A 15,280-nucleotide genomic window follows, 5' to 3' on the forward strand; every position below is an offset into this window, starting at 1 on the left:
GAAGAATAGTCCCTGGGCTGCTTTTTTTTTCCTTTTACTGGAGCTGTACAGTGGAGTCAATGATTGCTGCTAATCATAATCAAGTGTTTTAGAAGCTTATTAAGACATGTATCTGATAGCTAAGGATTTTTCAACTTTATTCTCTTACGCATTTTTCAACTATACGTTATTGGTTTTTTAAATCCTGCTAATATTGCCCAACTCTTACTCTCAGTTTTGCAAATGGGTGGAATTAATTGCTAATTAGGAGGTTGGAAAATAGCAAATATAGATTTGGACGATGGTAGTAATTTTGAGCAAATAATGTTTATCTTTTTTTCCTTATTTTCCCCTACTCCAGTCATACACGTGGAACTAACTGCACCAGTATCTTTTATGAGGATACTTGCTGAAAAGGAAGTTTTCTGGAATGGGTAAGTGTATTCTGATTTTCTTGGACTTTTCTTAAAAACAAATTTCTCTTGCTATTATAGTAAAGTTGAATAAATAATACAGGATTGGGTTCTTAGTAAAAAGTAGGTGTTTCTTACTTTAGACAATTTACCTTTTCTGAAAAACTAGCTCATTAAGTACGGATTTGTTAATTTTAAGTTAGTAAAATTACAGTGTAAATATCCCTGTACATCTTTGGAAACTGGCTTATGCAGTTTACGAAATACAATTTTAGATCCTTTTTTAAGTTGGGTGATAAAGTAGATACAACCTGGGATGATAGATTTAAACAGGATATTTAAGTTCTGCTACAATTGACTGGTAACACTTGAAATGTAGTCTGAACAGTAATTTTGTTAATCATTTCATCAAGTATTCGCTAAGTGGAAGCCAGAAGAAGTGGAAAATGTTTTGCCACGTGGATGTGAAGACTTCCTCTAAAAGGTACACATGGACTAAATTGCCCTTAAATGTTCCAAAATTAGTTCTCATTTATTTGCAGTCTCATTTTGTTTTGTTTTTGTTTTTTTTCTCTATGTATCAATCCATTTGGGAGAGGCCAGCCATTGGAAGAGCCACCACTTCCAGTGCTAGTTGGATGGTTGGTTATGATTACCTTCTGTAAAGAATTCTTGAGGCATAAATACGTGTCTAAATGGACCTCATATCTTTGAGATAATTAAACTAATTTTCTCTTACCCATTCGGGATTATGCTGAATTTGTATGGTTTATAGTTGTTGAGTTGGAGGTGTTAATTCTAATTATCTATTTCAAATTTAGCAGGAATAAAGAGAACATCACCTTGTAAAACTGAAGATTGTGACCAGTCAGAATAATGTCAAAGTGCTTACAGTGCAGGTAGTGATATGTGCATCTACTGCAGTGAAGGCACTTGTAGCATTATGGTGACAGTTGCCTCGGGAAGCCAAGTTGGGCTTGAAAGTGCAGGGCCTGCTGCTGTTGAGTGCTTTTTGTTCTAAGGTGCATCTAGTGCAGATAGTGAAGTAGATTAGCATCTACTGCCCTAAGTGCTCCTTCTGGCATAAGAAGTTATGTATTCATCCAATAATTCAAGTCAAGCAAGTATATAGGTGTTTTAATAGTTTTTGTTTGCAGTCCTCTGTTAGTTTTGCATAGTTGCACTACAAGAAGAATGTAGTTGTGCAAATCTATGCAAAACTGATGGTGGCCTGCTATTTCCTTCAAATGAATGATTTTTACTAATTTTGTGTACTTTTATTGTGTCGATGTAGAATCTGCCTGGTGTATCTGATGTGACAGCTTCTGTAGCACTAAAGTGCTTATAGTGCAGGTAGTGTTTAGTTATCTACTGCATTATGAGCACTTAAAGTACTGCTAGCTGTAGAACTCCAGCTTCGGCCTGTCGCCCAATCAAACTGTCCTGTTACTGAACACTGTTCTATGGTTAGTTTTGCAGGTTTGCATCCAGCTGTGTGATATTCTGCTGTGCAAATCCATGCAAAACTGACTGTGGTAGTGAAAAGTCTGTAGAAAAGTAAGGGAAACTCAAACCCCTTTCTACACAGGTTGGGATCGGTTGCAATGCTGTGTTTCTGTATGGTATTGCACTTGTCCCGGCCTGTTGAGTTTGGTGGGGATTGTGACCAGAAGATTTTGAAAATTAAATATTACTGAAGATTCCGACTTCCACTGTTAAATGTTCAAGAGATATGAAATATTAAAGAAAATGTGTAACTTTTTCTTTAAATACATCTTGTTTTCATCCAAAAACATTTCACTTTTGGGTTTGCGTGTCAGATTTGGCAGTATAAATTCTGGTTATATTTTTTGTTGTTAGATTTATTTGGCTGTTAAGTATTGCGATGTGACTAAACATACTATATACATGATGATCATCTGTAAAGTTAGAATATAACTTTTTTGCTTTCTTTGGAGTTAGTGTTATTCCAGGATATTTTACTTAATCTAAAAGTTAATCTATGTTGCTCATATATTACTCAGGTTTTTTAATTTAGAGAGAATGCTGCTCTGTTTAAAGCAATGTGTAAAGATGGGTTTTTTAAAGCATGGAATTTAGGGTGGGTACAGTTTGTTTCTATTAAGCAAGTACTACTTTACCAATACATGAGTAACTGATGTGTAAATGTTAAATGCTCGTATACTAGTTTTTCTTTGATTGTCAGTGATTTATAAGCTGTAAATGACCAAGGTCCTCAGACTGCTTTTAGCATCTGCAACTTAAAAAAATGGGAGTTAGAAAAAGAACACACTCATGCTAAATAGAGTAACAGATAAACGTATGTGTACACTCTTCCTAAATGCCAAGAGTGCAGCGGTAGGGTGAGATTCAGATACTCGTTTATTTCTAAGTCTGTAGTTAACATTTATGTTCCCTGCTCCCTACATAAACCAGACTTTGGCAACAGTGATAGTTGATTCCAGGTTTACTTGACTTAGTCACTGAAGTGGAAACTAAGAAGCGGCAGTTAGTGTTTTATCCAACATTTCTGCCTTCTCTCTTTTCTTTGTGTGTTTTGTCTCTAACCTATGTGTATATGTGTCAAAAAATGTGGAATACCTGAATAATAGATTTAAAAGAACCAAGTGGTAAAATTGGACCCAAGCCGAAGTACAGGCAAACTTGATATTTAAAAAATAAGGTTTGAGAAATGTCATTGTATTTTGGAGTAAAAGAGGCTATCTTAGGAATAAGAAATAAACTTCCATAATAGTAGGTTAGACCACCCAATAAATCTAGAAATCAGCTTTTAAAAATACTGTGTGAAGTCTAACAAACGTTTTTACCTCTAATGTGTTCTTAAAGAAATTTAAGGAACTTAATCTTGGATTCCTGAATAGAAAGGTAAGAATTCCATCATTCTGGAGTTGATGAAAAGATGTGCAGGATGTGAAATGAACAGTGATTTATAAAATGGAAATCAAATTGTACATTAGCAGAGTTCTTAAGCTTTTTGAATTGAAGGAGACCTAATAATTGTTTTTTTTTGGTTATTTTGGTGACAAACACAGCTTTAAAACTATGCTTAAAAAGTTGCAGCTGGACACAGTGGCTCACCCCTACAAACCTAGCACTTTGGGAGACTGAGGCAGGCGAATACCAGAGGTCAGGAGTTGGAGACCAACCGGGCCGTCATGGTCAAACGCTGTCTCTACTAAAAATATAAAAAATTAGCCAGGTGCAGTGGCGTGCGCCCGTAATCTCAGTTATGCTCTGGAGGCTGAGGCAGGAGAATCACTTGAACCGGGGAGGCGGAGGTTTCAGTGAGCTGAGATCCTGCCGCTGCACTCCAGCCTGGGCGGAAGAGCGAGACTTCGTCTCCAGAAAGAAAAAAAAAAAAAAAATCGTAATACAGCATGTTCTGGTAGTTTGCAAACTGGTGTGCTGGGGTTATAAGTGAGGAAAGTATTTTGTTTTACATTTGTCAGACTATGTCATTTTACTTTAAAGCTTTTGGGGAAATATACTGGCAATTTTTTAAAAAATGGAACAGTGTGATAGGAAGCCTGCTTCATGATTCCTTAGTCTAAAATGTAGTCAAATATGTTATATAACAAAGACTTAAATGGCTTTTCTCCCTAGATACTGAAACTGTAGTATTCATCGTGTTCAGAACTTACTTGGGCTTGAACTGAGATTTAAATCTAATCAGCAAGTTAATAAATGTGTATGTTTTGTTGTGGGATTGGTAGTGATCAGTGGTTTTATAGAGTTTAATAGGAATTGCTTTTGATTTGTTTCTGGCTTTAGAATGTGAGTCTAATTTTACATTCTTGGTTCTGTTAAGATTTTCTTAGGAATGCCAACAAAAAGCCATGTAAGTATTGTATAAAAAGATTCACATTATTAGCCATTTTGAAATTCAGATGAGTGGACAAGTTAATAATGGCCTCATCTCTGACCTGAGAAAAAACAGTTTTGACTCTTGTTCTTAAAATGCTTTAACCTTGAAGTTGCTTGATACTTAAGAGGTCGTGTTGCTTCAGGTTTAATAGATAGCCTTAACTATTTGGAGGGGAAAAAAATGGGTCAACTTTTTTTTTTTTTTTGGCTTTTGCATGTACAACTTTCTATTTTTAGCCTATATTTGGAAAGAAAGCACTTAACATTATAGGAATTCTTTTTAAAGCTACTTGCAAAGTATTGGTGATTTTACTGAAAACTTTTGAGATCTTCATTTTACAGGCAAACCTAACTACAAGCCAGACTTGGGTTTTCTCCTGTAGTTTGAAGACACACTGACTCCTGACAATGCAACCTGCAACTTCTGGAGAACAACTCAGTGTCACATTAAAGTTTATTATGTATTTGATGATACACTGTTGAATTGATACTTCTGCATAGTTTGTCTAGCTTTAGAGAATTAAGAGTCTCAACTGAGCAGTAAAGGTAAGGAGAGCTTAATACACACAGAGCCAGGCTTTGGTGTTTGATGGAAATAAGATCATCATGCCCACTTGAGATTTCAGATTATTCTTCAGCTTAGTGGTTGTGTGAGTTACATTCTTACTAAAGTCGAAATTAATGTAGTTTTCTGCCTTGATAAATTAAATTCCATATGTGGTATTTTAAAGGGTCATTAGGAAAATGCACATATTCCATAAATAAGACCCATAGAAAAGTTGAAGAATGCTCGATTTTCTTTATCCAATAATGTAAACACAGACACAACATCGAGATGTGCCTAATGCTGTATTTACAGTTTGGTCTGGCTCTTGGAGTTGTAGTGCATTTAATGTTAATAAATAAAATACTGCATTTTAAAGCTGTTAAGAAATTGTCTGGAACGAGCATATTGAAATAAAAACTTCAAGGTTATTATTGGAGTTTTGATGGCGTTTTTGTTTTGTCGCTATAGATGGTCTAAAAGTTGTTACTTAATAATTAATTGGGGAAATGGAGACAAGGACCAAAGCTGTTTTTCTGGATTCTCTTATTTAACCTTCATTACCTGTGAAATATGTACATATGAGATCAGAAGTTCATTTTCAAGCAGAATGGAAAGGTGGTAAATGGACTCTGGATTAAAATATGTCAGTATTTTAAAAGGTTATCCTCTGCCTGCTATTTTTGTGGAATCTGACAAGTTCTCAGATCACACTTGAGTTTCCTTAAATCTTGATAAGTTTGAGGCATCTTCATTTTGTTTATATTATACACGTGTTAAGGTGGGAGTTCTTTTGTTTTTTGTGTGTATTTTGACCAGTTGATAACATGGAAGTTTAAGAGAGGAGGCCAAAGTATATGAAAAGTCTTAAACTCCTGCTTCTAATAAGTGTCAAATACTTACTGGCTCAAATACTTGTTATTAATAAAAAATACTTATGTTTGTTAATGGGTCTGTACTAACTCTAAAACGTTAAATGAGAACGGTATGTTCTGAACAGCTCTAAAAGTTCAAAGAATCATTGTAAATATTTTTAAAATAAGGTGCGAGGTTGTGCCTGCCTATGGACAGTAACACAAGAATTCTAGGCTCATGCAGACTTGTAGTGTAGTTGACCCTCAGTATCGATGGAGGGATTGGTAGGATTCTCAGTGCATAACAAATTCTTCAGATGCTCAAGTCCCTTATATAAAATGGTGCAGTATTTTCATGTCAATCTATACACGTCCTTGTGTATGCTTTAAGCTGTCTATATATTGCTTGTATAATAACCTGATAAAATACCCTAGACAGTATTCATGTAGATTCAGTATAGTATTTGTGTGTGGCAAATTCAGGTTTGGCTTTTGGGGACTTGTTGAAATTTTTTTTCCTGTTTTCAATCTGTTTGTGGTTGGATGCAGGAACCACAGATACATAGGGCTGACTTAAGTAAATGCCAACATAAATGCATTAGTCACTGATGGGACAAGTATTTAACAGGGTATAAAGGTAAATAACAAAGACCTGAGTTTGGTAGTGAGTTCCCCGAAATGAAATGTTAGTATATTCCTAAGTGATTAGTAATTAGATCTCAGGTTGAATATACGTCCTTAATAACTGCATGTTTACTTTTCTCTTAAGACCTAGATTTGTGAGTATATACGTTCAGTAGAGGTGAGCATGTGCTAATTTCATACATTTGTTTATAAAAGCATATGTACTGTGAAGTTTTTAGTACATTTAGTGTTGACTTCAACTTGTGTAGACTGAAAAACATTGAAAAAAAACTTTGACAACATCAGTTCTGCACTTGTTGAGAAGTACTGATCCAGATTGAATACCACACTATTCAGCAGGTTGGGGTAACGATGAGACTAGTGAATGTTCCAAGAGTAGATGAAAATTGGGGTCCTGTAAGGTGGTGATAGGAATTCTAAAGTGTTTATGCATTTACCAAGAAAAGGTTCTTAACCAGTTGTCTTAAAATTAAGACATGAAGACCTGGAACCTTAATCTGGCTGCATTAGACTAGAATTTTTGTAGGGTAGGATGCTGTGCAGACAAGTATTTTGATAAATACCTGTTGATTTTGCTGTACATACTTAAGAATATTATCTGCTACCCTGAATTATTGGAAATGATGAGCTATAAGAATGCAGAAGAAGAACAAAACACCTTAGAATTTATATGCAGGTAAGTGACTCAGTAAACTTTGTTTCATGCAGTCATTACTCAGTTTTACAGCTGGCTGAAAAAATATGTGCCCCAACCCCACATTTCTAAATCCACAGGCTTTTCCTTACTCTCCAATTTCAGTAACTTCTCTTTTTCTTCTCCAGTGATACTTTGTTCTGGTAACAGCACTTAACAGGCCAGGTGTGTAGTTATCTTTGTGCTATACCTGGATTTCCTTGGTTGGCTCTTGTTAACAGTGGCCACCATCATTCTGAACAAGTAAGGTGCACAAGGTACAAGCCATGTCTTTAGACGTTGGTTGTCTTCAGCATTTAGATTCTCGTCTAAGGCTTTCATCTAAAAGTCCCTTGATTATGTATTTAAAAGTTACAGTCCACAGTTTTCTAGTCTTACCCTCAAAATAATTGTCAAAATGGTACTTTCTCATTTAAGACTGCATCTAAATTTCAAAGTTAGAAAAGATGTTTATGCCAGTTACTTCATGTTTGTGTGTGACATAGAAGATGGATGATGGTAAAGGGAAGTTGAGAAAGGCACCTCAGATTAATTTTAGGAAACATGTAAACCAAAACTTGAATTCTATTATTTTTGAGTTATGTAGTACTTGGCTAATTGGTTGAGAAGCTTAAAGAATTATCAAGTCTTAACAGTGTAATGTAATGTTTAGGATGGAGAATTCTGGGTTCAAGTACCAGTTTCCTCCATTAATAGCTTAGGCAAGTTAAGTGTGTGTCTTTCCCCCAAAATTGTAAGCTTAGGTAGGCTTTCCCATCTTGGTCAAAAAGGTAGCTGTCATAGCTATCACATTCACATCCAGCTGGAAAATAAACCTTTCTTCAACCTTCAAAGTGAATTTTGTGCTCCACTCTGCCCACCTGAACTTGGTCTGAGGGACAGTCACATTCAGGCTTGAGCCTTGTGTACCATGTCTGTTGACCGTACCATTGAAAGTCTGTTCCCTCCCTGAAGCACACAGGATACCTAGGCAGGTTGGTGGCATGGATAACTGAAAGATGAGAGTACAATATTAACATTTGCGGGCACAGATTTTAGTGAGGGTAGAGGTGGGAGAGGGGAAGCAAGAGTATTTTCATAAAGTTGATAGCTTGAGCACAAGTCTGAGCGGCAAACATTGTCAGGCCTCTGCTCTTCAACTGCACTTGGCAGGGCTGATGCAGCTGCTGCTTCTAGATCTCAGCTAAAATATTACTTCCTCAAAGCCTTTTCTGACTGCTCTCCCCTATTCAGTTAGTCTGCCATGTTTTATTCAAAGTACTTAACTACAGCTTGTACTTTGATGTATTTGGATATTTTGTTATTTTGAATTCGTTAACGTTACTGCTTTCAACAAATACAATTTTTTGTTTGTTTGTTTGAGACGGAGTCTTGCTCTGTCACCCAGGCTGGAGTTCAGTGACGCAATCTCAGCTCACTGCAATCTCTGCCTCCTGGGTTCAAGCGATTCTCCTGCCTCAGCCTCCCCAGTAGCTGGGATTACAGGCATGCGCCACCACGCCTGGCTAATTTTTGTATTTTTAGTAGAGATGGTGTTTCACCATGTTGGCCAGGCTGGTCTCAAACTCCTGACCTTGTGATCTGCCCATCTCGGGCTCCCAAAGGCCACAAACTTTTAATGGCTTAAAATCTTAAAGTTCTGTAGGTCAGGAGTGTTGATACAGGTCCCACTAGGTTACAATTAAGGTGTTAGCAGGGCTGTATTAGTCCCTGGAGTCTTTAGGGGAGGCAAGGTTTTTTTGGTCTTTTCCAGCTTCTGAAGACTGCCTTCTTTGGTTCACGGTCTCTTACTCTATCTTCAGATCTAGCGGCAGCAGGTGGCATCTGCATCACACAGACCTCTCTTATCTCCCTCTTCCACTTTTAAGGACCCTTGTGATTAATATTGAGCCCACCCAAATATTTAGAAATAATTTATTTTAAGGTCAGCTGATTGGCAGTTTTAATTCCCCTTTGCTTGTAACGTTTCACATTTGCAGGTTCTAGGATTAGGAGTTGGATATTGTTGGAGGTCATTCTGCCTGTCTTAAGGAATTGTGTTGGTTTTGGACATGGCATATGTAACTGCTTAGAGTTGATTTCAGACAGCATAAGTGAAATGAATGAGTTAAGGAAAATACTTAATCCAATGAGAAAAAATAGAACATACTCGAACTGTCTCAATGTTTTTCTACGGTATTTAAGTGCCAGTTTATAGAGGTTTTAAAGAAAACATTTTCTCAGACGAGAAGAGCTCATAATATCCTTCTTGCAAACATTCTAGAAAATGTAGGTCCTTATCAGTCAACCTTCAGAATGACAAAGTAAGTGAAATTTTGTTAACCAATATAAGTAAACATTAAAGAATTGCTTTTAGAAATGACACAATGTAAAGAGACAATCAGGGTCTAAAACCTCAAAATTAGCCAGAACTGGAAAATGAGCTTTTAAATACAGGTAAAAATAAGCAATTTATCCTCTACTTTGTTAGAGTACAGAAATGTTATTTCAAAGCAACCACTAGCAGAATAAAAGACTATACTTTGAAATCACCAGGAAAAAGGCTAGGGAAACAGCCCACAAAGCAAAAGACAAAAAGGAGGAGACAGAAATAAGAACATTTTTAATTAAAATTAAGCACAGAAAAATTTTAAGTAGTTTGTATTTCAAGTCAGTTTCGCTTAAATTTTATAACATGCAAGCCCTGGTTATTTTTAGTCATTGGAAATGTAGACAACTAGTGGTTTGCCCAAGGTCAATGGGAAGTCCTGGCCCTTGATACTCTGGCCCAGCAGTAAGAGCTTCTATTAAACCTCTGCTCCTTGAACAAGGAACAAATCTTGTATTCCCCAAAATGACTGCAAAGTAGGCATTCAATAGATTGCTGTTGAATGGATTGGAGATTTCTCCTAAACATCATGTTAAAATTCACCTGTTCTTTGATGTGATGCAGTAGGTATTTCCATGCCATTCTTAGGTAGAGGCTGAAGATATACTTACTTTGGTGGAGAGTATAAAGACAATAGTGTGTGTATAGCAGGGAATGAGGCAGTGGATATATAAAGAAAAGAAAGGGTTATCTGCAAATCCATATGTAACAGTGGCAATGAATGGCTGGCTGGGGTGGGATAGTTGTTCTGGTCAGCTCCGGGAACTTTATTAGTGGGTCATAGTGTGATAAAAGAGTTCAGAACAGATCTCAAATTAGGTTTTGTTCTGTTTGTTTGTTTTCTTTATAAGTTAGGAAATTAGAAATCAGTCCTACCTCAGGACTGCAATCTACACTTTTTGACTTTTATGTTCTTCACCAGATCACTCTTTGGGAAGTAAGCTGCAGAGTGAACTGATGAATGTCTATGAAAATAGGCATGACCCTGTAACAAAGCATGTATGTGCTCAAGAAGATTGCAGGTGATTTTCAGATGAGTCTCATGTCTGCAAACTGAGAATTCATAAAATGAAGTGGTAACCAATACTCAGAAAGTGATTTCAGAGGGGGAAATAACTGCTGCAGTACTGTATGTGCTCGATACACATTATGACATGTAGGTAATTAGAAGAGTCTCGTTACTCCATGTAGTTTAGCATACACAAATACAATAATTAGGTTGCTTTAAAAAAAAATTTTGTTACAGTATGTTGATCCTTAGTATGAGGGATCTAATATTTAATATTTTTTCCACCCAAAAATGGAATGTACAGTTTAGTACCAAGTGAAACCGTTCAGTCCTGGTTGATGGATATTACTATCAGAATAAATTCTTGGTTTTCTTGTTTATATAGGAGTTGAGACATCTCACTGCTATAAAGTACTGCACCTTCTTAAAATGATGATGGAATATTAGAATATCAAAGACCCTAAGCACATTTTATTCACTTTAAAGACATGCAATCCTGCTGATATTTAAAGTCTAATATTTTAATCATAGGTCTGTCTCCAAAGGGATGCCATCTAAAAGTAATTTTCATATTTTGTATAGGGTTATTACTTTGTATTGATTTGGTTTATAAAAAAATTAGAGACAGCAATCCATTTAGCAGTCATGTAATTTGGTTTTAAATTATAGGTTTCTTACACATACCCGATTCTGGATAATGATAGGATCTGGGCTATGGAAGTAGCGATGAGCTTTAAAATGAAAAAGACTACCAATAAAGTGTTAAAGTTTGGTAATTCAATGAGGTTACATTGCAGCAATTAAGCGGGCATGTTATATAATGCTTATTGTTGAGAATGAGTTAGCCATGACCTTTGCCCACTTTTTAAAAAATACAATGCTAAGCACAGAGCACATGCTACAAAGATGCTGAAGAAATTATGAGATTAATGATTGGTTTTTACACATTAACCATGTTGTAACAGCCTAAGTGCTACTGACGCTGTTCTGTCTTAGACTCATCAAATAATTGGACCAAGTTTGAGGAAATCAATTTCTACTAAATAGTTAACCATAAGGTATATTTGTATTAGCAAACAAAATGCTTTCAAAATGTTCCACTTTTGAAACTGTTTGAGTCTTTTATGTTGACTCAATGACCTTGTTTACAAAGGTAAACTGAAGTGGAGTTAAGCAATTATCTGGCAAATTTGATCACTATACATGATCATAGGGAATAAAACGAATAATATTTTAGAAAAGGTGTTTAATGACATCACAGTTTCACTCTTCATAAATCTTTAGTAGTTTTGGGTTTTTTTTTTTTTTTTGAGGAATTGTTGGAATTGCAATAATGCATGTTTGCTTGCTTCCATTTTCTCCCCTCCCCACCATATTTGTATCTCTCATCAATGATATGTACACGGTTAAGAATTTAGTAATTACTAACCCTATCTATTCTTACAGCACTTTAAGAATTTGTACACCTATCTAGGTAGTGAGAATACATTTTGAGTTTCAATTGGATGTTTTACATTCATATGAGGGAAAACTCAGGGGCAAAAGTAATTATTTTAAATAATAGCATAGTTTGAAACAGTTGCTAAAGGCCAAGTTATTTTCTGGCAGATTTATTAAGTTACTGCCCCCTAAACTTTTTGGTCTATTTTCATAACAGTGTCTCTTATTTCCTAGTCACCTCAAATTCAAAGGAATTTGTAAGGTACTTATCTTGACAAGGTACTTACCTTGAAGCCATGTTAGTTTGAGCATTAAATAAAGGTCTTTCAAATATTTTTTAATCTTATGAACCCATGCCCAAAGACCAGAGTAAGGATGTATATGTAGCAATATATTTTTAAATATTACCTGAAGATTTTCCCCAGATATCTCCCTTAACCTCATGTCCTTTCTTTCATTTTTTCAGCTCTTACTCAGTCTCATAAAAGGAAGAAAAACAAGGAATTTGCTTGACTTCTGGATTTCAACTATATCCCTCACTGGGAAATGAAAAACGTGCATAAACAATACAGCACATTTAAATGATTGCATAATAAAGATCTCTATATGCCTGAAAGTCATGCTTGAGAAGGCCTCCAGTTTGAACAAGAGACAATATAGCAGTGACATTCATGGCCTGATGTCCAAAGACCAGCATAGAAAAAAAAAAGCCATTACCCCTGCCCTGAATATGTGAGCTGAAATTCATTGTAACTATGTGTACAAGAGATTAGACAGAAGGCACTGGGAGTGCTTGGTCCAGAATCACTTAATAGTGTGTGGATTAGAAGAGGAGGTGGTAGTTAGATGGGATTAAGAAACTGTTTGTTGCCAACAAGAACCCTAAATTCTGAGCCCACAATACAGCAAGAGGAGACCATGGTTTGATCCCTATTGACAGCAATAATGGATACTGCTAAGAAAAACCCAGCCAATTATGCTGCTGCCTCCTCTGAATCACTGCTGTCCCTACTGGTTTAGTTTCTTAGCAGAAACAAAGTAGTAATTGACAAATCTGCCCTGCTGCAGAAGTGCATTAGGCAACATGAAGACAATTTTATTGGGCAGAAACCCTAACTCCAGTCTGAGGTAATTGCTATGATAATTATTGCCATTTTACAGATAAGGAAACTGAGAAAGATAGTGGACCAAGTTCACAAAGCTGATAAAACATGGGAACCAGGATTTAAATCTAGGTAGTTTGGCTCTAGCACCACTTCTCTTAACTGCTATGTTGCCTTTCAGTCCAGCTTACACATTTTGATAACTATGCTAACAAAATCCAAGGAAATAGCAACAAAATATTAACGTTAGTTATCACTGAACAGAAAAATTTGGAGTTTTAATATTTTAAGTTTATACCTTTCCCAAATGTTATAGAATAATCACATTCCTGCTACAATCAGAAAAAATAATTTAAAAATGAGTATAATTTTTATGAAAACTAGGGAGAGAATTACATAAAATACTTACACCAGAAAGACGGGGAGAAATATATGTGAAAAGGTTTGTTGCAGTGTTAATCTGTGGTGAAATTTTCAGTCATTTTTTCTTCTGTACTTTATTTTTTGGTATTTGATTTTAAACCTGTAGTTTAAAAAAATGCTAAAAAATATACAGTCATCTTTATATAATCACTGATTTCTGGAGAAATTGTATTACCAAAATGATTCAGAAAACATGGAAACTGTTAAGCGTGTTACCAAAAATATTTTAAGATGTAATTAAATAATTCTATCAAAGACATTAGGCTTAGAGAATCTGGGGTATTTATTTTAAATTTCTGAAGTATGAGCCAATTCAAATGATGTTATAAACTCTTAAAAAAGGAAAAAGTAAAAACTTCCTAATGTATTTCCTTAAATTAGCATTAAAATCTGAGAAATAAGCAAAAATATAATGGTAATCTTATGACAGATGCAAAAGAACTGCATAAAAATAATGCAAATAACAAAGATAATAGTATACTTAAATAGCTGCTGTCCCCACCATGATTTAGCTCTGTTTTGGTAGTGTTAAGAAACTCAATTAAATAGAATGCAGAGATAATTGGCATAACTATTGCTAACATCCAAAAATACTGTCTTTGAAAACTCAAAGAATTATTAGAAAAATTAATAGCGCAGTGAGGTAATTTAACACAAAAATAAAATGTAAAAACCATTGTTTTCCTTGATACTAACAAATATAAGTTGCTCAATACAAAGACTGCAAAATATTAAGTATAAAGCACCTAGAAGAAAATCTTGACATATGCAGAGTGAAAGGTAAAAAATTTATACTTCACTTTTTCATAAACTTTTAATAAAATTCAAAAAAGGTGCATAAATAGAGTTTATGCACTCTAGGCAGGTTTTCTTGTGTGTGAAAAAACAGTACTATGTCAGCCTTCCCATACTATGTTACTCTGCTAACACTGCTACGATAAGTCTGGAATTTACTTTTGGTCTTGGAAAAAAATAATTCTAGTATCCTTCTGGAAGAACAAACAGGTGAGAAGATGAGTAGATGTTAAATAACATGAAGACTAGACTAGCTATTGAATGTTTTCTGAAGTTACACTAATAAAATGGAATGCCCTGGCATTAATCAAGATAAATCAATGGCACAAAATGAATAGACCTCAAACAGCCATCATTGTGTATTGAGCCCCCAAATAATTAAAAATACCAGAACTAAATTAAAATACACCAAAATGTGAAGTAAACATGAGAAGTAGCATTATTAGTCTTAATACATAAAGCAATCATAATAAGTAATAAAAACGACAAAGTTCTCTTAAGTGAACAGGCAAAACAGGTGTGGATAATACAAGGAAAATGAAACACAGATGGCAAATATAGAGTGTGTTGGTTGAAAATGGCAGAATTAGTGTCAGACAAAATGTTGAAGCGTATTTATATGACCAGATACCTAGCGATTATTACTTGGTGGTAGAGGGAACAAGTTTTAAAAATTTTTCAATGTATACTACTACATTTTCTATATGTTTTTGTGGCAGAGACTGCTGTCCATATCCATTTCTCCTATTCTTCGTTTAGGAACAGGATCAACAGAGGTTTACCTGGGCACAGGGCTATCCAGCTAGACTACAGATTCCTTTGCAGTAGAGTGGCTATGTGACTTATTGCTAAAGAGAATTTTAAAAAAGTGATTAGGGATGTGTGCAGCAGCTCATACCTGTAATCCCAGCACTTTGGGAGACCGATGTGGGAGGATTGGCTTGAGCTCACGAGTTTGAGACCAGCATGGGCAAAATGGCAAGACCCCATCTCTACAAAAAATAGTTAGCTGAGTGTGGTGATATGTGCCTGTGGTCTCCGCTGCTTGGGAGGCTGAGGTGGGAGGATTGCTTGAGCCTGAGGAAGTTGAACCTGGAATGAGCCCTGTTCATGCCATTGCACTCCAGC

At 35.6% G+C, this 15,280-nt stretch overlaps 1 long non-coding RNA gene across 1 annotated transcript; it reads left to right on the plus strand.

Annotated features, from left to right (window-relative positions):
• Nucleotides 1-331: 331 nt before the first annotated feature.
• LOC105505825 lies at nt 332-5,256 on the plus strand. The gene is made up of 3 exons (XR_001000813.1): nt 332-413; nt 806-876; nt 4,620-5,256. It is a non-coding gene; the product is annotated as an uncharacterized LOC105505825 (long non-coding RNA).
• Nucleotides 5,257-15,280: the final 10,024 nt, after the last annotated feature.

Source organism: Colobus angolensis, unplaced genomic scaffold (genome assembly GCF_000951035.1).
Source record: "Colobus angolensis palliatus isolate OR3802 unplaced genomic scaffold, Cang.pa_1.0 Scaffold13, whole genome shotgun sequence".
NCBI lineage: Eukaryota > Metazoa > Chordata > Mammalia > Primates > Cercopithecidae > Colobus > Colobus angolensis.